Raw genomic sequence first — 25,634 nt, forward strand, 5'->3', positions numbered from 1 at the left:
AAAGGGCCGCCGGAGACCTCAGAGGGGGCGTGGTCGGAGAACAGCTCAGGGAAGCGAGACCTCAGTGGCTCAGTGGAATGGCGCTTTAACACGGAAGCTGACCTCCCCATGCTGATTGTTTAACCACTGGGACGCTGGTTCTCACACCATATGAACCCTGGTGGTCTAGTGGATCACGGTGGCTGGAGCCTGTGTCCACATTCAGCTCCTCCGGTCTGCCCTGAGACCGGAGGTATTACTGCCAAAGCGCGGGTCACCGCAAGCGATGACCCGCTTTACCTGTCCCCTTGCGTCCAGCTTGCAGTCTGGGCTGTCCGTGGGGCCATGCTAGCTAAGACCCCGGGATGCCCGCCGAGAACACCAGACGGAACTGGCATTGTGGCACCGGAGGGGTGGCGGAACAGCAGCGCAGACGTCCGATGGACAGTCTGCTGCTACTCGCTCTGAAGATCAAAACAAAAGAAACTAAGATAAAAGCTTTTAGGGCTGCCAGAGCAGCCCCCGTGTAATGGTGACCCGACTCCGGCTGGACACCAACGAAACTGAGGTGCCTCTGGCTCAGGGTGGGGTTTAGGGGGATGGACCATTGCATCCTGGGAACTAAAGCTTTAACTGCGTGGTGCCCGGTGTCCTCATCCACCACCTACACCCCAAGATCTTCCTATGGAGCCCTATGGACCCTGAAGAAGAAAGCTTGTCTTTTGTAAATACAATACTTGGGGGATTGCAGAAAGCAAAGCCTCTATCCAGACACCAGCTCAATCTCCTACTGGATTTCCTTAGGTGAATTTGGAGCATATTCGCCCTTCGAAAACTGGCATATTCTCCTCCTTCAATTGGAGGACTGAGGGCAAAAGTGTCTTTGAGACCTGTGGAGAGGATCCAGTTGTGTGCGGGAACAGTCACGCTTTTGAGCTCCCATCCCTGGATTCCGCTAAGGACCTTGCCCAAGCTGGTTTTTCTAGGGCCATAGACCTGGAGACCCCTCTTTCTTTCAGAGAAGCCTCCAGCTCAGCAGGAGAGATTGGACATAAAATTACATTTGCTCCAGGTGAGTGAACGCTCAACCTCGGCATTGCTCAACAGATACTGTTTTATAAGTACCGCAAGCTGAACTATGGCTTCAGTGGAGCACATTGTAACCTGCGCCGTTCAAGACGGCGGATCTGACATCCCTGGAGATTGTTATTCAGGATTGCATTGTCACACAATAGGGAGTTAGAGGACTACCCCGGTAAATTTTTTCTGCACACTTTTTGCAGGTAAATAACTTTTAGGAGGCCTTGGCGCCTTTTTCAGTCCTGATACATACAGACCCCACGCAAACAACAGTAAAGTGTAGTGAAAAGAGTCAAAAGAAGAAACAGAGAGGCAGGAGAGAGCCACACTTTCACTAATAGCGCTCCTAGCAGTGCCAGAAAACGCTAGACATAGAAAGGATGTAACCACTAAGTAGTATTGCCTTAAATGCTCTCCTGACCAGCCTAAACCCCACTGTATACTTACAGAACAGGTTAGGCTTTCAGTTTCATGCAGCAGCGTTTTTCTTTATGTAGCAGACTGTAATGGCCGCCAGCACCCTCGAGGGAAGCACTGATGGCCGCAGATAGGAAGGAGCAGGACTCTGGAGCTAGGCTCCTCCCCCCCACTATGGCGCTTAAATTGGTTATAACCACGATAGGTCTGCTGCACTAGTGACTGTTTGGCTTCCCCGCTAATTGGAGCAGCCTTGCTGCTGTATATGCCGCTCTTATGTTAACCTGGCTACCCCGCTAGATGGGGAACCAGGGCATACTTATGATGCTGCTCTGCAGCTGGTGGCGGCTGACTAGTAGAGGACCTCTATGCGCGCTGCAAGCAGCGGCATGCGGACCCTCTATATGGAGACAGGTGTCTCTTTAGTCGGGGACCCCAGGCGAACTGTATGCAGTTGCGAGTGGGTCCCTCTGGCAGATCCAGCGATGCAGACAGGCAGTGCAGTTGCTGCCTGTCTGTTCCTGTCAATGTAGAAATTCTTTACTTCAGAACAGCAGTGCTCTATTTAAATACCCTGAGGAGAATGTGACTAACACAACCAGCTCCCCTGGGGCACAAACTAAGACTGGGCTTGTAGGGGGGTATAGAGGGGGAGGAGCTAGTCACACTAGCACTGGTCTATAACCCACTGTCTGAAGCCTTCAGTGTCCCCTAGTGGATGAAAGAGCAAAATACCATTTTGACGTTCCAACAACCTTGACATGTGTCGAAATGTCAACATTCTGAACATGTCAACATGTTTCATGTCGAAATTACAACCATGTCGCCATTCTCATGTGATCATTGTGAATGTCAAAAATATATACTGGACCAGCCTTAAATTGAATTCCCCCTGTACACACCTCAAACAGCTTTCAAGTGCTTCATTAGCTCTAGTCAATGCTCCCCCCACCCCTCCTTTAGGAGTCCTCTCTGTCCATCACTGTCTTGCCCATTTGTACAGACGCAAAGTTTTTTCAAATCAGATTATCTCTTTTTATTTAATATTTTCACACACATTTAAGGCACTTTACAGAAATGTTTTATTAGGACATAACATGTGAAAATCCCAGCTCTACGCTCATTTGGGATACTGTCCTGAAACCGAAACTCCATCCGCAGGTCAATTTACATAAACACTGAAAATGTGTCTATAGCACGAGTCACCTTTACCCAAATCCAAAGAGAGTGATAACATGACCCTTCTAGCTCTGTCCAGGAAATAACAGATGCTGGTCAGGCTCATGTTTATATACTCCAAACTGCTACACGTTCAGGCACCAGACCTAGTGGGGGCTAGTCTGTCTGTCGGTCTGTGCATAAGAGGTGGGGGGTTTGACTGGGGCGGTACACCTGTCAAACCATTCTAAGGATGTGTGGTGTACACAGGGTCTTGAGTGAAGCCCCACACCCAGAATCAACACTTACTATATTATCGCCTGCTGCCATCATTATTTATCCAGCAATGTCTGCATATATACAGCGCAGAGATATCAAATAATCTGGCATTGTGAGCCTTCGCCATCTTCTGCACAGGCGCCATATTTGAGACGACATTGCGGGAATTATGGGATTTGCAGCAGCCAGATAACATGGGGTGGGGGGTCATTTGCACACAGGTCCCCTTGTTAGAACACCCCTGGTTATGGGGGAAATGTATCAACGTATCTAAAGAGGACAGGTGAAGAAACTGCCCATAGCAACCAATCCGCTCCTAGCTGTCATTGATCTAGTAGAGCGTTTCCCAAACTCATTCTTCAGGGAGCGCTAACAGTGCATGGTTTCCATTTTGCCTAGTTGGAGCACAGGTGTAGTCATTACTGGTTGACACATTTTAAAAGATCCACAGGTGGAGATAATTATTTCACTTGATTCTGTGAGGAGACCTAGAAAACATGCACTGTTAGCGCTCCCTGAGGAATGAGTTTGGGAAACATTGTACTAGATAAATGGTAGCTACAATTGGTTGCTATGGGCAACTTCTCCACCTATCCTGGTTTGATACATCTCCCCCATCGTGTACAAAGATTACCCTACTGTAGGTGTACTGCCTGAACTGAGCAATACGGAGTGTATGTAATAGGCAGGCTTCAGATACCCGAAAGCACCACTGTTTATAAGGAACCTACAGACCCTATATTAATATTTATTTATAGTAGGGGTGTGCACCGGCCACTTCGTGTTTTGTGTTTTGGTTTTGGATCTGGATCTTTCTTCGTGTTTTGGATCTGGATTGGTTTTGCCCAAACCACCCTTTCGTGTTTTGGGTTCTGGGTTTTTTGTTTGGATCTGTATTTTTTTGAAAAAAAGCATAAAACAGCTAAAATCAGAGAATTTGTGGGTTTTTCTGCTCCTATGCTATTATTAACCTCAATAACCTTAATTTCCACTCATTTCCAGTCTATTCTGAACACCTCACACCTCACACCTCACAATAGTGTTTTTATGTCCAAAAGGTTGCACCGAGGTAGCTGGATGACTATGCTAAGTGACACGAGTGGGCGGCACAAACACGTGGCCCATCTAGGAGTTGACACTGCAGTGGCAGACAGGATGGCAGTTTGAAAAACTAGGCCCCAAACAGTACATAATGCAAAGAAAAAAAGAGGTGCAAGATGGAATTGTCCATGGGCCCTCCCACCCACCCTTATGTTGTATAAACAGGACATGCCCACTTTAAGAAACCAATAATTTCAGCGCCACGGTCTGCCACATGACTGTGGCTGAAATGATTGGTTCGTTTGGGCCCCCACAAAACAAGCTGGCAATTAATCTGTCCCTGCACAAACTGGCTCTACGGAGGCAAGATGTCGTTCTCATCCTCCTCATCCACCGATTCTTCACCCTCTTCAGTGTTGTGTACATCCTCATCCTCACAGAGTATTAATTCGTCCCCGCTGGAATCCACCACCACAGGTCCCCTCTGTATATTCTGGAGGCTGGTCTCCCTGGAAGAGTTGATAATTCATTTTTATGAACTTCTTCTCCACATTTTGTGGAAGCAACCTCCTACGCCTTTCGCTGACAAGGTTCCCGGCTGCACTAAACACTCTTTCAGAGTACACACTGGAGGGGGGGCAACTCAGGTAAAATAGAGCCACTTTATACAGGGGCCTCCAAATTGCCTCTTTTTCCTGCCAGTACAGGTACGGACTGTCTGACATGCCTACTTGGATGCTGTCACTGATGTAATCCTCCACCATTCTGTCAATGGTGACAGTATATATGCAGTGACAGTAGACATGTCAGAAATTGTTGCCAGGTCCTTCAGCCGGACCAGATGTCCAAACTTGGTCCTGCCTGCCCTGCATCACCGCCAGCGGCTTGCTTAGGATACCTAAGTTTTTTCCTGGCAGCCCCAGTTGCGGGTAAAAATGAAGAAGGAGCTGTTGACGTGTCACATTCCGCTTCAGCTGACAGTGTTTTCACCAGCAGGTCTTGGCACCTCTGCAGGCTTGTGTCGGCCGGAAAGAGAGCCACCACATTGGCTTTAAACCTAGGATCGAGCACGGTAGCCAAAATGTAGTGGTCTGATTTCAACAGATTGACCACCCTTGAATCCTGGCAAAGCGAATGAAGGGCTTCATCCACAAGTCCCACATGCCGAACGGAATCGCTCCGTCTTAGCTCCTCCTTCACTTTCTCCAGCTTCTTCTGCAAAAGCCTGATGAGGAGAATGACCTGACTCAAGCTGGCAGTGTCTGAACTGACTTCACATGTGGCAAGTTCGAAGGGCTGGAGAACCTTGCACAACACGGAAATAATTCTCCACTGTGCTTGAGTCAGGTGCATACCCCCTCCTTTGCCTATGTCATAGGTGGATGTCTAGGCTTGAATGGCCTTTTGCTGCTCCTCCATCCTCTGAAGCATATAGAGGGTTGAGTTCCACCGCGTCACAACTTCTTGCTTCAGGTGATGGCGGGGCAGGTTCAAGAGTGTTTGCTGGCGCTCCAGTCTTTGCAATGCAGTCGCTGAATGGCGAAAGTGGGCAGAAATTTTTCGGCCCACCCAAAGCGTGTCCTGCACGCCCCTGTCGCTTTTCAGAAAATTCTGCACCACCAAATTTATTGTGTGAGCAAAACATGGGACATGCTGGAATTTGCCCAGATGTAATGCCCGCACAATATTGGTGGCGTTGTCAGATATCACAAATCCCCAGGAGAGTCTAAGTGGGGTAAGCCACTGGGCGATGATTTCCCTCATTTTCTCTAAGAGGTTGTCGGTGGTGTGCCTCTTACTGAAACCGGTGATACACAGCGTAGCCTGCCTTGGAAAGAGCTGGCGTTTCTGAGATGCTGCTACTGGTGACGCTGCTGTTGTTGCTGCATAAGGCGATACATCTACCCAGTGTTCTGTCACAGTCATATAGTCCTTAGTCTGCCCTGTTCCACTTGTCCACATGTCCGTAGTTAAGTGGACATTGGGTACAACCGCATTTTTCAGGACACTGAGGACACTTTTTCTGACGTTTCTGTACAGTCTCGGTATCGCCTGCCTAGTGAAGTGGAATCTAGACGGGATTTGGAACCGGGGACACACTACCTCCATTAATTGTCTAAATCCCACTGCACTAATGGCAGATACCGGACGCACGTCTAACACCAACATAGCAGTCAAGGCCTCAGGTATACATTTTGCTTCAGGATGACTGCTGTCGTACTTCATCCTCCTCGCTAAGGACTGTTGGAGGGTCAATTGTTTAGTAAAAGTAGTGGTGTTCCTACATCCTCTCTGGGATGATGAACGACTCCCAGCAGAAACAGCAGCAGTGGCAGCAGTAGGCGTAGCAATGCAGGATCCTCCGGAGGAATCCCGGATAGGAGAGTCAGTCATGCCAGTGACATGGCCTGCAGGACTACTTCCGATCCTGACTAAGGAGGAAATTGATGAGGAGGGAGTTGACGGTGTGGTTTGCAGGCGCTTGGATACAACAGGACGAAGGGATTTAGGTGTCCCTGGACTGCTTACGGTCTTAGCCAAAGTTTCTGAAATTGACAGTAACTTTTTATGAATGCGCTGCAGGTGACTTATAAGGGAGGATGTTCCTAGGTGGTTAATGTCCCTACCCCTACTTATTTCACCTTTACATATGGTACATATGGCAAGACAGTTGTTGTCCGGATTTGGATAGAAATATCGCCAGACCAAAGAGGTGGAATGTTTGGTCTTCTGCCCAGGCATGACCGTGATGGGCTTTTTCATCCCATGGACAACAACTGTCTCCCCCGGAGTGTGATTTAAACAAACCACATCACCATCAGAATCCTCCTCGCCAACTTCCTCCTCAGCGCCAGCTACACCAGTATCCTCATCCTGTTGTACTTCAACAGTGACATCTTCAATTTGCATTATTAGCAAGTGGTCTGTGGGTGCTCCTTTCAGCACTTGCAGAGGGTGTGCAAATGGTGGAAAAAGCCACCTCTTCCCCTCCAGTGCTGGGAAGGTCAGGCATCGCAACCACCACCACACTTGGACTCTCCTTGGGGATTTGTGATATCTTCTTAGAAAGCACAGTTCTTCGCTGTGCTTTAGCCAGCTTAACTCGTTTGATTTTTTTAGCGGGATGAGGGCTTCCATCGTCATGTGAAGCTGAACCACTAGTCATGAACATAGGGAAAGACCTTAGCCGTTCCTTGCCACTCCGTGTCATAAATGGCATATTGGCAAGTTTACGTTTCTCCTCAGATGATTTAAATGTTTTTTTTAAGGTAATTTTCCTGAACTCTGTCATTTGGGATTATATGTGCCCTCTACTATGACATTGGGAATCGGCCTTGGGAGACGACGTTGATGGCATGTTATCGTCTATGTCATGACTAGTGGCAGCAGCTTCAGCACTAGGAGGAAGTGGTTCTTGATCTTTCCCTATTTTATTTTTGTCGGAGAAAGTTTGGTCCTCCATTTATGTTATATTGATATATACGTGCGGCTAAGGCGCACACAAACACAGAAAATAATTTTTTATTATTGTTGGAGACTAGTGCACTTTGTGGGTTACACCACCCTTTAAGAAATGAGCCAGCCGGCTCTTTACTTATGGGACACAGGCACACGCTTCGCGCTGCTCCTTTGTTGATGCACATGCAGCTACAGTGCACATAATTCACAAAGACAGGAAAAAAAAGAATTTTTTATTTTTTGTGGAGCGCACTTTGGGGGTTACACCACCTTTTAACAGACAGACGCACGCTTGGCGCTGCTGCTGTGAGGATGCAGGTGCAGCTGCTGCGCATACATTTCACACACAAACAGAAAAAAAGAAGAATTTTTTATTTTTTGTGGAGCGCACTTTGGGGGTTACACCACCCTTTAAAAGACAGATGCACACTTGGCGCTGCTGCTTTGAGGATGCACGTACAGTGCACACAATTCACAAACACAGAAGAAAATGTATTTTTTTTGTTGGAGTGCACTTTGGGGGCTTACACCACCCTTTAAGAGATGAGCCAGCCGGACCTTTACTTATGGGACACAGGCGCACGCTTGGCGCTGCTCCTTTGTTGATGCACGTGCAGCCGCAGTGCACACAATTCACAAACACAGAAAATTAATTTTTATTTTGTTTGGAGCGCACTTTGGGGGTTACAGCACCCTTTAACGGTCAAGCCAGCCGGCCCTTTACTTATGACACAGGCGCACGCTTGACGCTACTTTGTTGATGCATGTGCGGCTACTGTGCATGCGCACACAATTCACAAACACAAAAAAATATTTTTTTACATTTTTTTGGGAGTACACTTTGGGGGTTACAGCACCGTTTAACAGACAGACGCACGCTTGTCGCTGCTGCTTTGAGGATGCAGGTGCGGCTACTGTGCATACATTTCACACACAAACACAGAAAAAATGAAGATTATTTTATTTTTGTTGGAGCGCACTTTGGGGGTTACACCATCCTTTAACAGACAGACGCACGCTTGGCGCTGCTGCTTTGAGGATGCAGGTGCTGCTACAGCCCACACAATTCACAAAGACAAAAAAAAAGAATTTTTAATTTTTTGTGGAGCGCAGTTTGGGGGTTACACCACCTTTAAGAGACAGACGCACGCTTGTCGCTGCTGCTTTGAGGATGCAGGTGCGGCTACAGCCCACACAATTCACAAAGACACGTACGTACAGTGCACACAATTCACAAACACCAAAAAATATATATTTTTTTTCTGAGTGCACTTTGGGGGTTACAGCACCCTTTAACGGATGAGCCAGCCGGCCCTTTACTTATGACACAGGTGCACACTTGGCGCTACTTTGTTGATGCACGTGCGGCTACTGTGCACACAATTCACAAACACAGAAATTATTTTTTTTGCACTTGGGGGGAGCACCCCTGATGGACAGAGCACCCCCTGGACAACATTACCGCACCCCTTTAGGACTGGGACACTGCACAGGACTTTGGAGTGGACACAGCCCCTATGGACAACTGACTGCACAACACAGCCCAGCCAGCCCCTATGGACTTTGGAGGAGTGGACACAGCCCCTATGGACAACAGCAGCACAGCGCAGCACAGCACTACACTACACTACACTACACTACACAGCCCAGCCAGCCCTAACTCCCACCCTCCCTCTTCACTGACCACAGCCGAGTGACAAAATGGTGCCGACACGGGTACCTTATATAAAATCCAAAACCCGCGAGACCCGGAAGGCGGGATGATGACGTTTTGCCTCGATTTCAGATCCGAGTCAGGCGGGAAAAGTCGAGCCTAACTCGGATCGGCCTTGGATCGGGGGGGCTCGGGGGGTTTCGGATTTCAGAAATCCGAACCCGCTCACCCCTAATTTATAGGCACATTTATGGCATGAGGAAATTGCACCTTAACATTGTTCAAATAGCTCTATATATTTATACACACTATAAAGTAATCAGACCATATTTCTCAAATATAAAGTGGTTTAGTTTAAAAGACAACAAATCTCTTTATGTCATTGTCTCCAAAGATTTAACAAAGCTCTGCAGCAAGTCATACAAATCCCTCAGGGCACAAGGAGCTTCCATAGTGCCTGGGCTAGCATGCCATAGTGCCTGGGCTAGCGTGCCATAGTGCCTGGGCTAGCGTACCATAGTGCCTGGGCTAGCATGCCATAGTGCCTGGGCTAGCGTACCATAGTGCCTGGGCTAGCGTGCACGGCCTCCACATTTAAGTTGCCTCAGGCAAACAGTGGGATGTATTTTAATGAAAGATTATTCAACAACTGCACGGGACAGCGTCTGGGGTAGTAGTTTAAACAGCACAAATAGAGATAAAAAAACAAAAACAAATAGGTGATGACCACAAGGAAAAAACAAGGAATAAAGGGCTATTTAACCCTCCTTCACGGCCATTTCAATGCAGTCACATCAATAACGCTGTCAGACATTGGCAGGCTTCTCCAGCACCAGGTAAGTCTTTTTGACATTTGTTAAAAAAAAAAAAAATACATCTTCAGTCCTCCTCTCCCAAGGGCCACAACTGGAATTCAAATTGTAAGGCACCAACAATGTGCTGAGGCGATACGTGCTCGGCCAGGAGCACGCATACAAGGATCAAAATTCGTCAAGTCTTCACCGTAGTTTGTTGCCTGACTGCCGACAAACATATTCCAGTTCTCCAAGATTTCGCTCTTCGAAAGTTTATCATCCTGAGGAAGAAACACAGTAAATTATACAGATAACCTCCATGTATGCATCTAATTTGATCTGTGCACTAAAAATTTATATATATATATATATATATATATATATATATATATATATATTATACACACACACACACACGTTTCTTATTTTTGTTTGATTGTGTCCATGCTTTTATATAAGTACTATTAGGAATAGTGTATATGTTTTCATAAGTAGGGGTACTATATTGCAAGTGCAGCATTGCCCCTTTTCAGCCAAGAACTTCACCCCGCCATTTCATAAAGCAGGAGGTGTGGCCAGCGTTCTCAGCTACTCAGATGGGGTGCAGCGCTAGGCTGCAGCATGATACCAAACCGCCACGCTTCCAGATCATCTCAGACATGACATCACTCATTCAGCGAATCAGGCATCACTCTAACCATTGGCACCCAGTGCAACCTTCTAGATTTTCCTACTGGCAGAGGATGGGATTGTCCATTACTATTTCCAACAACAGGAAGTGCAATGTGATACGTTTGGGATTGTGGGTAAACCGTACGGGACACAAACCATTCCTAGTTGGGATCTTCATTGTTCGGCCTTCCACTGTCGGTATTTAGTCCGCCGGCATTGGATCCAGAGGCATTACATACCGATTCCATCTGGCTATATCAGCTGTAAATCTATAGCTTTAGCATAGCCCAGCCTCCTCCTGCTCCCTAATCAGTGGGTAACCAGTGATATTCACCAATTAGTGTGATACTGTGGGTGCACAATTGTGCCCTAAAAACAAGCAGAGGGTGCTGCATGGCCGTTCCGTAGGGTATAACCCCCAATCAGAGCGGGTGGTCAGGATCCTCTGTCTGTCTATTGGCTTCCAGACACTACTATACAGTGTGCATTAGATGGCAGCCTGCCCCTGCTAAGAGGCAATCACTGGATGTGCCATTGGTAGTGCTTAGTACTATGCAGTTTGCCATATTTTTCAGATCAGTACATGAAAAATGCAGTTTTACTGGCCAGTGTAGTAATTCTCCTTTCAGCTTTTGGTACTGGAAGCACACAGTTAATGTCTTACCTTGTCTTTGTCAGATTCGTAGATAAGGTGCTTGGCCTCCAAATCAGCATGGCCATAATCCTGTGGGTTGATCCAGTGGCTGATCTCAGTATGGTCCATCTATCCATCCTTATTTAGGTCAGGGTGATCCCTGAACTGCTGGCGCTCAGTTTTCACCCATTCTGGCTCAGGTTCATCAGTATCAGGGGTGTACATGTCCGCTGCGATGGGGAAGGTGGAAACGGGATACTTAATTACTTGTAAACAACAGGGTGCTTTACGGGAAATATCCACATTTTTGTCATCAATATATAATCCTATAACGCTGTGTTTACTTTACATTTATGTTACAGTTTTCCTTCCAACTAACAAGTGTGTAGGTCAGAATTGGATTATAATATACCTATGTATTCATCAACATCCACTGCCCCGTCTCCATTCTTATCAATGCCCTCAATGGTTTCCTATGAGAACAAAAACCAGATTGTTGAAACAGTAGAGATCTGGGGGTATATTTACTAAGGTGCAGGTTTTTAGAAGTGGAGATGTTGCCCATAGCAACCAATCAGATTCTACTTTACATTTATCTAGCACCTTCTAGAAAATAATAGCTAGAATCTGATAGGTTGCTATGGGCAACATCTCCACTTCTAAAAACCGTCACTTTAGTAAATATACCACCAGGAGTCCAGAGGATACATAGTATCACACGTTTTATAAAGATTATACAAATTTTAACTCAAATTCAATTGCATGGCATAACAAGCTCGGTAATTCTAACTTTAGGAAGATGAAACCTGTCCCGCAACTTTTCTCTAGTTTAAGTAGGCATATATGCAGTTAATCCGTACAGCAATAAAATACATCTTTCCCATAATTCCCTGTACCAATAATAGCACCTGTCATCCTTCCCATAATTCCCTGTACCAATAATAGCACCTGTCATCCTTCCCATAATTCCCTGTGCCCATATAGCACCTGTTATCCTTCCTATAATTCCGTGTCCATCATAGCACCTGTCATCCTTCCCATAATTCCCTGTGCCCATATAGCACCTGTCATCCTTCCCATAATTCTGTGCCCATATAGCACCTGCCATCCTTCCCATAATTTCCTGTGCCCATCATAGCACCTGTCATCCTTCCCATATTTCCCTGTGCCCATCATAGCACCTGTCATCCTTCCTATAATTCCCTCTGCCCATATAGCACCTGTTATCCTTCCCATATTTCCCTGTGCCCATCATAGCACCTGTCATCCTTCCCATATTTCCCTGTACCCATCATGGCACCTGTCATCCTTCCCATAATTCCCTATACCTGTCATGGCACCTGTCATCCTTCCCATAATTCCCTATACCTGTCATGGCACCTGCCAATCTATCCAACACCTCTTCATTGACATACAACGTTGCATAATCAGAACTGCAGACCAAAAATTCACCCTGCAATGTAGGCAATATGGCAATGCTATTATTAGCATCATGCGATTGCAAATTTCACCATACCCATACACACATTAAAAATACGCACATTAGCGAATGCATAATACCCCGCACACGAACGCTGTTTATTGGCTTCATGCGTATGCATCTTCCCTAAGTTAAAAGTCCTCGCTACATAAATCTAACTAGTGTCTTTTCCCAAACCCCAAATACTTACACACTGCACACTCACATAAAAGGTTCCATAGTTTCAAAGTGTAATATTCAAAGTTTATTAATTTCTTAATAATGTTGTGAAATAAAGACTATTTTGATATCTAAGGTTTAGTACATGATAAGCAAACCGTGTTTGGTGTTGTACTGATCTATTCTGTCTCAAGAGCTTTCCGGTATCATCGGTGAGAAGATCGCAACATGCATTCTCAACTTATGGACTGTAGAGAGTTAAAACACTAAAATGTACTTTGTAATGTTAGCAGCTTAGATTTGCATGCGGCGGGAAAAAGGAGACAAAAGGCTGTTGGAGGCTGACCTGTGTCCATTTGAATCAACCTGTTAAATGTCCTGTAACAGAAGCACCGTGACTGGGAACCAATGGAATCATGCCAAACTTGCCTATTGTGTTGCTTATCCCTGTAAGGGTATAAATGTGTATACAGACTCCAATCTGGAGTCTGCTTGCTGATGCTGTTGACGGAGGTTTCTTGTTGATGCCGGTAACTGGTTCCAGTGCACGTGCGTATGTATAACTGTACCTTGGGTCTGTATGATTTCTTTGCGCTAAATTGTCTTTAGATCACAGCGTGTAACCTACTGTTTTTATGTTGAATAATAACCTTTGTGCATTGGAAACACATTTCAAAGTCTGAAGGCATTTATTTACTGTATGACTGCGTACGCAAATAGCGACAATTGTTGAAGGTATAGGCAGGATTTAGAAGGTATAGGCAGGAGCGTATAGAGGTTTCAATTCAGTATCCTTAGTTGGGGCTCGCAGGTTAATCTCGCAACCGGTCTGTAACACTCGGTATGGAACTCACAGCAAAAGGGTGGAGGCGCCTGGCAGGAGAATGCATTGTGCATTCGGAATCTGTTACCACCGTTGTTGCTGAGAGTGCCCTACCGGTTACTGTGACTTTAGGAGCGCTGATTAAGAATCCAGGGATGGGGAGGAAAAAGTTTGTTTTCCTTCGTCGATAGGTTGTTTGTTTTATTTTGTGTGTTAAAAAGGGGGAAGTCGCATTCTTGCGTACGCAGCTGAGTTGTATTATTGCATATGCAGCGAGGTAGCATTTTTGCGTACGCAGCTAAGTTGTAATATAACTTGAGTCATAATACGGTTGTGTAGTAGTCGCATTATTGTGTATGCGACTAGTCGCACAATAGTGTATACGTATTTCCGTTCTTGCTGCCACATGTTTTAAACAAAGCTGTCGAGATTACATTATCAATTGATGCCAATAACTAGGTTAACGTGTATTTTTCTGCACAAGAAACAAGTGTGTAACTGTGAGTATTTGTTTAGGGTGTAACACGGGTCCTAAATGTTAAGGGTATTGTATGATCCTTAAGGGCTAGGTGCAGGAGTTAGCCTAGCTGCTCGGTAGTAGCTACCATTCTATACACATCAGCAGGTGTACATGTTGTCTTTGTTGTAGGGACCGGCTCTCAGTGTGATTGCAGTGTTTAGTAATTAGGTTGGGTTATTTGAGCATTGTAATTGAGCCTCACTGGAAACTTGTGATTGTAAACTGAGAGATAATAGGTGAGTGGGAGCATCTAGAAATAACTTCCATAGGTGAGTGGAGGCATCTAGAAATTTCTTCCATAGGTAAGTGAGAGTATCTAGACTGTCTTTCACCAGTTTAAATCTTTATTGAAAAACTTAGGGTTCTCCCAGGATGGGGGCCAAGCAAACGGTAGAGATGTTAGATGATTTGCTGCTGTTGGAAGCGCCATTTGGGTCGGCACGGCATATTATGCATATTAAGTACGGTGCCAATGCAACCAGGTATTGTGATTTATGGTTTAATATGACGAGGAAGAGTGTTAGGCCATTTCCTAGAATTGGTAGCTTTGATAAGGAGATATTGAACAATGTCCAAGCTCACATCTGTTTGGTGCGTTCTCGAAAAAGATAAAATATAACGAATGTTTAAAATTATGGCAGCATGAAGGGGATGTGTGGCTTAAAGGTGTGCAAGTGATGCAAACTAGCGTTGTGAATGCATTACCAGAAAGTACACCCACAGCGCTAAATTGCAATGCATGCAAGCCGCGAAATAGCGCACAAGTGCAACAAGGTAGCGTTGTGGAAGGTATTGCCAGTGGTTCGCGTGCACCACCGCCGCCCTATGTTGACGGTGGTGCAGGTACAGTTATTGAAAAAAAAACATAAAAATGTAACAAGTAATTTGTACCCTCTCTTAAGTAACCATAAGGAAAATGTTTATGATGTGGATGATGAGCCTATTGTTATGTCTGCCGTTTCCCATGCTGTACACATGTTAGATGCTCCACCACAACAATCACAAGTGGTGCCGCCATCTCCATCAGTGATAGTATAGGAAGTGTTAACATCCACTGCACCCGTACAGGAAGTTGTTAACCCTATACGTAGCAGTAACAGGCTAAACCTCCAGCCAGGTAATAAGGTCAAAAGTAGCAGTGTGGCCGGTCTGCATCCCATCCGGTCAATAACTGTTCCGAATGGGAATGCGGATGCGAACGGAGTACTGCCCACAAGGGAAGTAGTAATGCATTGTCCTTGGACAAGAGCTGAGCTAAATTCCATAATGAATGATTTCCCTGATCCCAAAAAGGAATTAGCCAAATGTCTAAGATTTTTGAGAAATTTGGGTAGTTCTCACGAGCCAACCAACAAAGATTGGCGAGTGGTGTTAAGGACCTGTCTACCATGCAATATCGACGTGACAAAATTTATCACGGATTGTGTATTGGATGGAGATGTTCCCTTAACAGATGAAATTAATCAAGGTAACATTTCCCGCATTGTAACTCAATTGGGTGTATATTTTCCAGTAGTAGTTAACTGGAGCAAAATCTTCACCATAAAGCAAAAAGAGAGTGAATCTGTAGAAGATTATTGTGACCAAGCTCTGCAGGCTATCACCCAGTACACTGGGTTAGAAGATATTAAAAATAGCACTCACCACAGGGAAATGATTGTCACTGTACTCATGGATGGTCTTAAAGAGAACCTAAAGACCCGGGTTCAGACCTCACAGCCTGGCTGGAGGGAAGTCATTGTAGACATCCTCATAGAATTCGCAATTGAACATGACAAGAACATCTCTAAAAAGAGAGAGACCCAGAGCGAGAAACTAATGGCTGTTATTATTCAAGCTCTAGAAGGAATGACAGTAACATCACAGCCAGCAGACAAACCTGCACCTGCACCCACACCTGCACAGCTACACGTCCTCACTAATCCTACACCACTGCAAACACAGCCCTAACCCACTTATCCAACACAACCACAAAACCCATACTATCCACTGCCACAATATCTTCAGCCACCATACTACCCTCAAAATCTTTATCCTTACCCTTATCCTTTCCCCACTGCACAACCCACACAACAACCTTATCACCCACCCCACTCACAGAAATGCTTTAACTGCAACCAAGTGGGAAACCTAAGTAAGCACTGCAAAGTGAAGAATGTAGGACTCCCAAACCAGACAGTACCTGTATATCCTCATAAGGGATATACACAGAATACAAGGAACCCCCAACAGTCACCAGCTCCAATAGTAGCCTTACATGCTGTATTGGAGAAAGAAAGTCAGCGCTAGGGGTCAGGTCATATCTGTAGTCTATAGATAGTCAGGTTAACGGGAAGTACTACACATGGACATGATTGCCCCAAGGTTTCATAGACAACCCCAGTATCTTCCAGGCCTTATACGACTGTTTACAATCTTTTCAACCTGCCAATGGATCTGATCTGATACAATATGTGGATGATTTATTGTTGTGCCCTGTTACATTTATGCCATGTTTAAATGATACTAAACTGTTGTGCTTCATCTCTCACACACAGGACACAAGGTTGCTAAGGACAAATTGCAGCCATGCCAGGCTAAGGTCAAGTGCTTGGGAAACTGTCCAAACCCATGGGCTAAGACACTACCTAGAGCAGTAGCTATTAATAACAGGGTTTAATTGTACATAAGGTTGTATGCAGATACGGTATTCCTAGAGTATAGGGATACTCATTTCACAGGTGATGTCTTTAAAACAAACATGTGTAAGTTGGTGGGTATTAATAATATCAATATCACCCCAGACCATCTCTTTTTCTTTTTTTATCTGTTCCCCCTTTGAGATACTGTTTGACAGAGAGCTTCATGTGAAAATATGATAATGAGGTTACTGTGCAGTGTCTTACGAAGATGAGTAAGAACAAATGAAATTGAAAATGTTATTTTCTAAAATGTCTGATGCAAACTGTCATGAAAGGGTGGAACTGTCAAACCTGGAGAATTTGTTATGATCCAAATTTCTTTACACTCAGGTTGTTTGACTGATTGTTGGGAAGATCCATATCAGGTGTTGCTGACGAGTACCACATCTTTGAAGGTGGCCGAGAGAGATACCTGGGTCCTTTCCACCCACTGAAAAAAGGTCAACCAACCAGTGGGAAACAACACAGGCACTGCGCTGCAATCACAACTGACTAAATAGAGTGGTCCTTCATGTAATAGAACACACACTGTGTTAAAATAAATAAGTTTTACTTCTGGACGATAATAATAAAAATGAATACACACAGTACATACAATACATAAAACATTAATGGACTTGGCATATAAATGTAAAGGAAAAATAAGAATATAAAATGCAGCAAAAAATAATAAATCCTCTATTAAGCAATTGTGGATCAGTTGAAATGTGACAAATCAGTTCAATCGAGTCATATCATATATGAATAAATTGCGCTGGATATATCCTTGTGCAAAGAAATATGCATACTGTTTAAAAATACTGCATTGTATCATCCACACTGGACAAGTGATAAAGGTTGCTTTTGTACCTGTATAAAGGTGAAATGGCACTATGCCGTGCTGGCGTCCCAGCACAGTGTCCAACTCTTGTAGGTCCAATTGGGATATGGGACTTCTAATGAATATTGAAGTCTCCCCGTGGGAGAGTGTGTCCGCCGGCACAGAGCTAGTTGAGCGGCAGACGGATGGTTTCACTTTCTCCGTGTGGATGTAAAGGAGAGAGTGTGTCTTGCCGCTATCAGGAGCTGAAGTGGTAGCGCTCTGTGAGAACAATGTCTCCGCTATCTGTAATTCACGGTTGGTTCAGGAATCTCTCCAGGGAAACAGGTGTATAGGATGCAGTGGATGGACTGAACGGCAATGACGTCAACGCGTTTCGTCTCTATATTCCAGAGACTTTTTCTAGACTGCCTGGGTCCATTCCACTCACTGCAAAAACGTCAACCAACCAGTGGAGAAACAAGGCAGAGACAAGGTTGATAACGTGGACCAGTCGATCGCGAGCTTGTTTCGGGAGGATTAAAAGGTTGTTGTGAGATACCTGAGCTAAAGAAATTTACAGGTCCTTGCTGCGGCGATGGACTGGTCTGCTGTATTCATTTTCATATTCTCTTCCAGAGTTTCCATTATCCTGGTTCGGGGATATCTGATTTCTTTGACGGGGGACCGATAGAGGAGATGGGAGCTGATGGCAGTGCTGATGGAGTGGAGTCAAGAGGAGAAGTGCTATGCCAATCAGGGGAGTGTCTGACCAATCTTAGTACTGTAATTGTTAAGAGATCTGCTATTCCGGATACTCGGGGACGGTGTGGAGGTTTATCATTTGAAGATTCCTGTATTTGTGAACTTTGTGGGTCAGTAGTTGATGAGAAATGTATCCAACGGTGCCAGCCTAAATATAACCCGTACTGGGGTGGGTATCCTTTAGAGGATTATCATAGCATGGTAGGCAAAGGTTTAAATCAGACTGATTGTTGGGTTTGCTCACACGTGCCACAGGGACAGCATAATGTAGGGTTGGTACCATTTCCGCTGAATATTATGGAAATTTTAGAATTGCAAAAAGGGAAAACGTTGGATGGAAAATTCCTCTCATCCAAACCGCCTCATTTCAAACTCCATCAATTCCAAGTAGATAGATCACTTTTGTGTTTAAACATAACCAACCCCAATAAATCAGGGAGTTGGGAAGTGATGGGGAATAATCAGACGATGACCTTCTCACTGACAGCTGATAATGAGCCTATGAATTATGACCTGTTACTCTCAATTAGATCTAATGGGAGACACTTTAGGTATCGGTATACACTAAGTTCCACCAAAGAAATTATTGGTAAGGTACCAGACGGATATTGTGCTAAGATAATACAACCAGAAACTTGCATGTACCAGATGGAAGAAACTGAGATAGAATTATTTGCTAGGGAAATGTGTTTAATGATAATGATACATACTATTCCTTATGTTCTCCCCGATGATGTATATTTTATATGTGGAAGGAAAGCGTATAAGTGGCTCTCCCCGAGTTCCAAAGGTTTGTGTTACCTGGGAAGAGTAGTCCCAGAGGTTATGACCCTCACACATGTTGAAATGCTTGGTATTCATAAAAACACACCATCACCATATCTTCACACACAGTATGAACACAGAGGCAAAAGAAATATGATACCTGGTGATGTGCATAAAGCCACTCAGTTAATTAGTGAGACAACTGGCTTTCAAGTTTTAGTAGCATTGGATCCCACCAGGATTGCTCGGGGTACACTAAATTTTAGATATATCCAAGATCTTGCTAAATTGATAGATAATATCACCGAGATGTATGATGACACCTTCAGGTATGCAGGTAGGGAATTGCAAGCATACAAGAAAGAACTGGTGCAACACAGACTAGTATTAAATTATTTAACAGCTGTCACTGGGGGGTACTGCATAACTTTGGCCACCCAATTTGGAGTGAAGTGTTGCATTTATGTCACAAATGATACCAGTGACCCCAAGGAGGTGATAGACCAGAAGATGGATGAAATTCTGCAGCTAAAATGGGAATTTTGAAAGAACCATAATGCTTCAGTGGCTAAAGTGGAGGAGAAGGTAGAGGAATGGGTTTCCTGGTTGAACCCAGGGAAATGGTTCTCAGGTCTAGGAGAGTGGGTCCAAGAAATGATTGCAAGCATAGGTAAACTCCTGATCCTCATACTGGTTGTCATCATAGTAATTGGCATATGTGTCAGGTGTGTTCCTACTGTGTTGAAGTGTGGAAAATGTAAAGATAAGGTAAACTGGAAGAACAAAATTATGATGGTGGTTAGTAATGACAATATGAATACTGAGGTAAATGTAGAACTGCATTACAACCCTGAACTAGGAAATACCATTGTATAATGTATTATATTTAGACATGCATAAAATGTATTATTAAAATGTTATTTTAAAACACCTCAAATAATGTAAGTCCCTAATCCCCCTCAAGACTTCCTTTATAGGATAGGTGCATCCCCACACCTTTCCCATGATCCTCCAGGATCCACGGTGTGCATATAAGGGTAGTTTTATGTCCCCTCTTAGAGACCCATTATTGATGGATTAAGAACCACCTTGAGCCATCCCATAATATAACATTAAAATGATATGTCCTAATGTAAGCCTAAATTAAATGTAAGATCAGTGTATGATAGCATGTTGGTTGCTATCAAAGGGTGGACTGTCGAAGCTGGATAATTTTAAAAAAGAAGAAGAAAGAAAAGACTCCTATCAGAGCACACTCCTGTAGTGCATTCATTTTTACTACAAATTTGTAGTTTATTACTAAAGGATTGGCAAACGGATTCCACCTAAGGGGACATCACTATCACACATAAAAATTACAATGTTGTCTCTATTGGCAGAAAATCCATCACATCTTTACCCATTTACTGATGCTAATATATCTGATGTTGATATGATGATAATACTAAAACTAAAATTTATTGATATCTTTAAAATTAAATAAGTGGACACTCAAAATCCACCTACATAAACATAAACAGCATGAGAAAGAACACATTAATGACTATGTATAATACACTCTATCTGTTATCAGTGATCCACTATATCTTAGCCTTATTTATGGTACTGGAAACATAAATGTAAGTATTTAATGATGATATACACAGATTAAAGCAGACAATCCATCAAAAGTGTCACCCTAAATAGTACACGTTTCTAGATACAGTATCTCAATTATCACAAGACTCATAAGTGTAATAAATGTAGTAAAGATAGTCCCTCAATATCCTACCGGGTCCAGTAGATTGATTAATTCATTGGATAGGACTACCTCAACCTAACACAGTATTCTTAATAGGGTCTATGATGGTGCAATTAACTACTATCTAGGGTAAGATGTTCTAATAATTAGTGGATCCACCTGTATAATGGATATACATATAACGTATAAATAAAAAACATATATCACAATTTAACATATAAATACACAAAAGAAAACAAGAAGGCGAAAATAATAAACATATACAAAGAACGTGAAAAAGGTATACTAATACCACAATTTAAAATGCTGAACACCACGGATACCACCTATATATATGATATGGTGGTTTTTAGAGGCGTCCCTCTATTTCAATTTGGGAGAGTACATATAGTACTAAACAATTTTCCTGGTATAGATACAGGTATAGAGTGGTGCACTTACATGCCCAGGAGCTGCTTTTGCCTGTCTTAAATTTTAGAGGACAGGGAATGAGAGTCCCAGGTACTGGCACTAGGAAATTAGAATGCTGCTTCTGCTGTTACAGCCCAGTCTAACCTGTATCCCTGTTGCCAAACGGCAGCGCAGGGAATCCAGGCAGCTGGCTATAATGAGAGAGCAGGAAAAAGTGGAAGGAAGTACCTGTCACTGATATCTCCCTTCTGTATGATCGTCCGTGGTGCAGGGGTCCAAAGTGCGCACTATGGAGCCCACCAGCAGGCTGTCCAACGCGCGTTTTGCCGGGGCTTTATCAAAGGAAGCACAGTGCTGTTATGTACGTGCCGAGTGTATATAGCGCTGGCTGTAAGCTAATAGGTTGATGTTTTATATTGGCAGCATAATCCACCAATAAGCATACAGTGTTGAATAAAGGGGAGGAGGAAACAGTATGTGCTATCCGGCTGGTATCGTCTGTGTCTTAATCAAGGAACTAGCCAGACTTGTCAGCTGTATCTACAGCGCTGCTAATCAATGGCATGCTATTTATTCTATAACTAAAAACGGTATATGGAGATTATCATTGTTAATGTGTTCTTTTAACAATGAAACATAACCCACCTTTTACAATATTAGTTCTATAATTTGATATGAGCATGGGAATTAAAAAGATGATATTACACTTCATGTGTAGTAGTGAATAGCTGTCTTAAATTATACAAAGATATCCACCTGTAGAGTCTTAATAATTAATAAAGATAATAATATAGAGCTGAATAAACTGTCAGCTAGATCCATGGTATTAGAGTTCTATAACAATAATGATCTTTATTGAAAAAGGGAAATCCATTGTTACTAATGCAAACACATGATGGAATCATTACCAAATATACTCTCTTTAAGTGTGCAATATGCTATGTTTATATTTTTATATTATTTTTTATATTTAAAAATATGTTTTGAAATTATTTTTATTGTTTCTGCAGACCCGCACACATAGATATTAATACCACATAGTGGAAATACAGCGGGCTATGTTCCCATATATTAATTTATCCAGAATTAATCATATAGAATGTGATACTGAGTGAGTATAACACTGGTGCTTAATAATGTGAATATGGTGATCTGGTATAAGTGTAAAACTCCCTATAAAAATAAAATAAATAATTAATAATGCAAAATATGTTGGTGATATTATAATATAATGTAATAACTATCAAAAGTATGAAAATCAACCGTGTTAAGAGCAATCTTAAAATAAAGATGCAAAATGTGAAAATGAATAATGAAAAAAATAAAACAAAATTAGGGTGATATTAATGTGTAAAATAACCTGGTGATGTATTGTATGACATGTACAATTTGCCAAAAAATTGTAGTACCTTAGTGTAATTAGAATGGGGTAGAGGGTGCGGAGGGTGCGCTCGCCCTATGGGTGTAATGCTGGAGTAATAGTGTGTCGTGGTCTTTTGTGTTCGATGTTGTGTGTGGAGTGATGAGGTGTAGGGAGGGAAGGGGGTCTAATGGACTGGAGGTGGTGGGTGAGGAAATGAAGACAGAGGCAGAAATGGGGGCCAAAGGGTTTATTGGAAAAAAACAGTACTAATCCTGTTCGGTCCCAGGCACCCAGGTGGGGTGAGCGATCCACTTGGGGGTGTGTGTGGGTGGAGACTGGGGAGGTGAGTGGACCCTTTTAGGGGGCTCCTTTCCGTGTAGTTCAATAGACCGGCACGTTACCCCTGCTGGACCTTTGGTCAACAGTCTTAGGATGTCTCGGGGGGAGGGGAGTGGTGGGTTGGCAGCGGGTCTGGCGGTTGTGGATGTACACCCTGGCGGCGTCCCACGCAGGGGTATAAGTCTCGGAGTCACTTACCTACTGGTAGGATTTGTTGGCGAAAAAGGCTTGGGCTGCTGGTAGCTGGTGTTAGAGTTTCCTTTTTCAGATGCGGTGTTGGATGGCTGCTGCGTTGTCAGCGATTGGAGGAAGCTCTGTGGTAGTAGCTTGCTGGTGCACTGTGGCGCTTAGTGTAATTACCCAATACCTGTGATAATAAATAAATAAATATACACTGGGAATAACATTACAAAAAAATAGAATTAAAAAGAAGATAGAATTAAAAAGAGTGGTGGAGTGTGGTTACATTATAGACAGACTATAGTTATAAATATCAAACTGACTATATTGTCAGAGTCAGAAATAAAGATCTCAACTTATATCGAAAATAGCCTAAATATCAAGGAAAGGGCTATAGTTGATGGTTTCATTCATCCCGAAGGGATTAACTGAGCCCATACGGAAAGTCCATTCGCATTCCCTTTTTAAGAGTTCTCGAGTAAGGTCCCCTTTTCTAATATTCATTGATATCTTCTCAAGACCAAATGCTTTCAGGTCCTTATATGATCCATGATGTTGTAAATGGAAATGCCGATGGTTTAAGTAGGCATATATGCAGTTAATCCGTACAGCAATAAAATACATCTTTCCTATAATTCCCTGTACCAATAATAGCACCTGTCATCCTTCCCATAATTCCGTGCCCATATAGCACCTGCCATCCTTCCCATAATTCCCTGTACCCATATAGCACCTGTTATCCTTCCCATAATTCCCTGTACCCATATAGCACCTGCCATCCTTCCCATAATTTCCTGTGCCCATCATAGCACCTGTCATCCTTCCCATATTTCCCTGTACCTGTCATGGCACCTGTCATCCTTCCTATATTTCCCTGTGCCCATCATAGCACCTGTCATCCTTCCCATATTTCCCTGTACCTGTCATGGCACCTGTCATCCTTCCCATAATTCCCTGTGCCCATCATGGCACCTGTCATCCTTCCCATAATTCCCTGTACCTGTCATGGCACCTGCCAATCTATCCAACACCTCTTCATTGACATACAACGTTGCATAATCAGAACTGCAGACCAAAAATTCACCCTGCAGTGTAGGCAATTGCGTTGGTTAGTAGAAGATACCCACCGTCACCACAATGTCTCTCATGTAGTCAAACTCCTCTGGGTGCAGGAAGGCTGTAAACTCATCACGGGTGGCGATCATGTCACCATCTTTGTTCGCTGCCTTAAATTGTTGCTCATCACGTTTCTTCATCTTTCTATATTTCTCCTTATCAGGAATATCATAGAACATCTTCTCCTGAATGAGACAGACCATGTCGAAGCTGGATAATTGGCTGAGACCTAATCAGTTTAAAATTAGATTGGAACAACGCCATCTTGCGAATGGCCACAAGACACCATCTTAGAAAAATTAGATCTGCACGACACCATCTTGCGAATGGCCACCTAGCGCCATTTTAAAGAAACTCACACTTAAGTACATATGGCGATGCTATTATTAGCATCATGCGATTGCATATTTCATCATACCCATACACACATTAAAAATACGCACATTAGCGAAAGCATAATACCCCGCACACGAACGCTGTTTATTAGCTTCATGCGTATGCATCTTCCCTAAGTTAAAAGTCCTCGCTACATAAATCTAACTAGCGTCTTTTCCCAAACCCCAAATACTTACACACTGCACACTCACATAAAAGGTTCCATAGTTTCAAAGTGTAATATTCAAGGTTTATTCATTTCTTACTAATGTTGTGAAATAAAGACTATTTTGATATCTAAGGTTTAGTACATGATAAGCAAACCGTGTTTGGTGTTGTACTGATCTACTCTGTCTCAAGAGCTTTCCGGTATCATCGGTGAGAAGATCGCAACATGCATTCTCAACTTATGGACTGTAGAGAGTTAAAACACTAAAATGTACTTTGTAATGTTAGCAGCTTAGATTTGCATGCGGCGGGAAAAAGGAGACAAAAGGCTGTTGGAGGCTGACCTGTGTCCATTTGAATCAACCTGTTAAATGTCCTGTAACAGAAGCACCGTGACTGGGAACCAATGGAATCATGCCAAACTTGCCTATTGTGTTGCTTATCCCTGTAATGGTATAAATGTGCGTACAGACTCCAATCTGGAGTCTGCTTGCTGATGCTGTTGACGGAGGTTTCTTGTTGATGCCGGTAACTGGTTCCAGTGCGCGTGCGTATGTATAACTGTACCTTGGGTCTGTATGATTTCTTTGCGCTAAATTGTCTTGTAACCTACTGTTTTTATGTTGAATAATAACCTTTGTGCATTGGAAACACATTTCAAAGTCTGAAGGCATTTATTTACTGTATGACTGCGTACGCAAATAGCGACACTTCTAGAAGGTATAGGCAGGATTTAGAAGAGGGCCGGAGCGGGACCCGGGGGACGATCCCTCCCGGCCTCC

General features: G+C 43.6%; 1 pseudogene; it reads right to left on the reverse strand.

Annotated features, from left to right (window-relative positions):
* Positions 1-327: 327 nt before the first annotated feature.
* LOC148535495 (reticulocalbin-1-like) lies at positions 328-24,512 on the reverse strand (annotated as a pseudogene).
* Positions 24,513-25,634: the final 1,122 nt, after the last annotated feature.

Source organism: Taudactylus pleione, unplaced genomic scaffold, assembly GCF_031769625.1.
Source record: "Taudactylus pleione unplaced genomic scaffold, aTauple2 ptg000051l, whole genome shotgun sequence".
NCBI classification, from domain to species: Eukaryota; Metazoa; Chordata; class Amphibia; order Anura; family Myobatrachidae; genus Taudactylus; species Taudactylus pleione.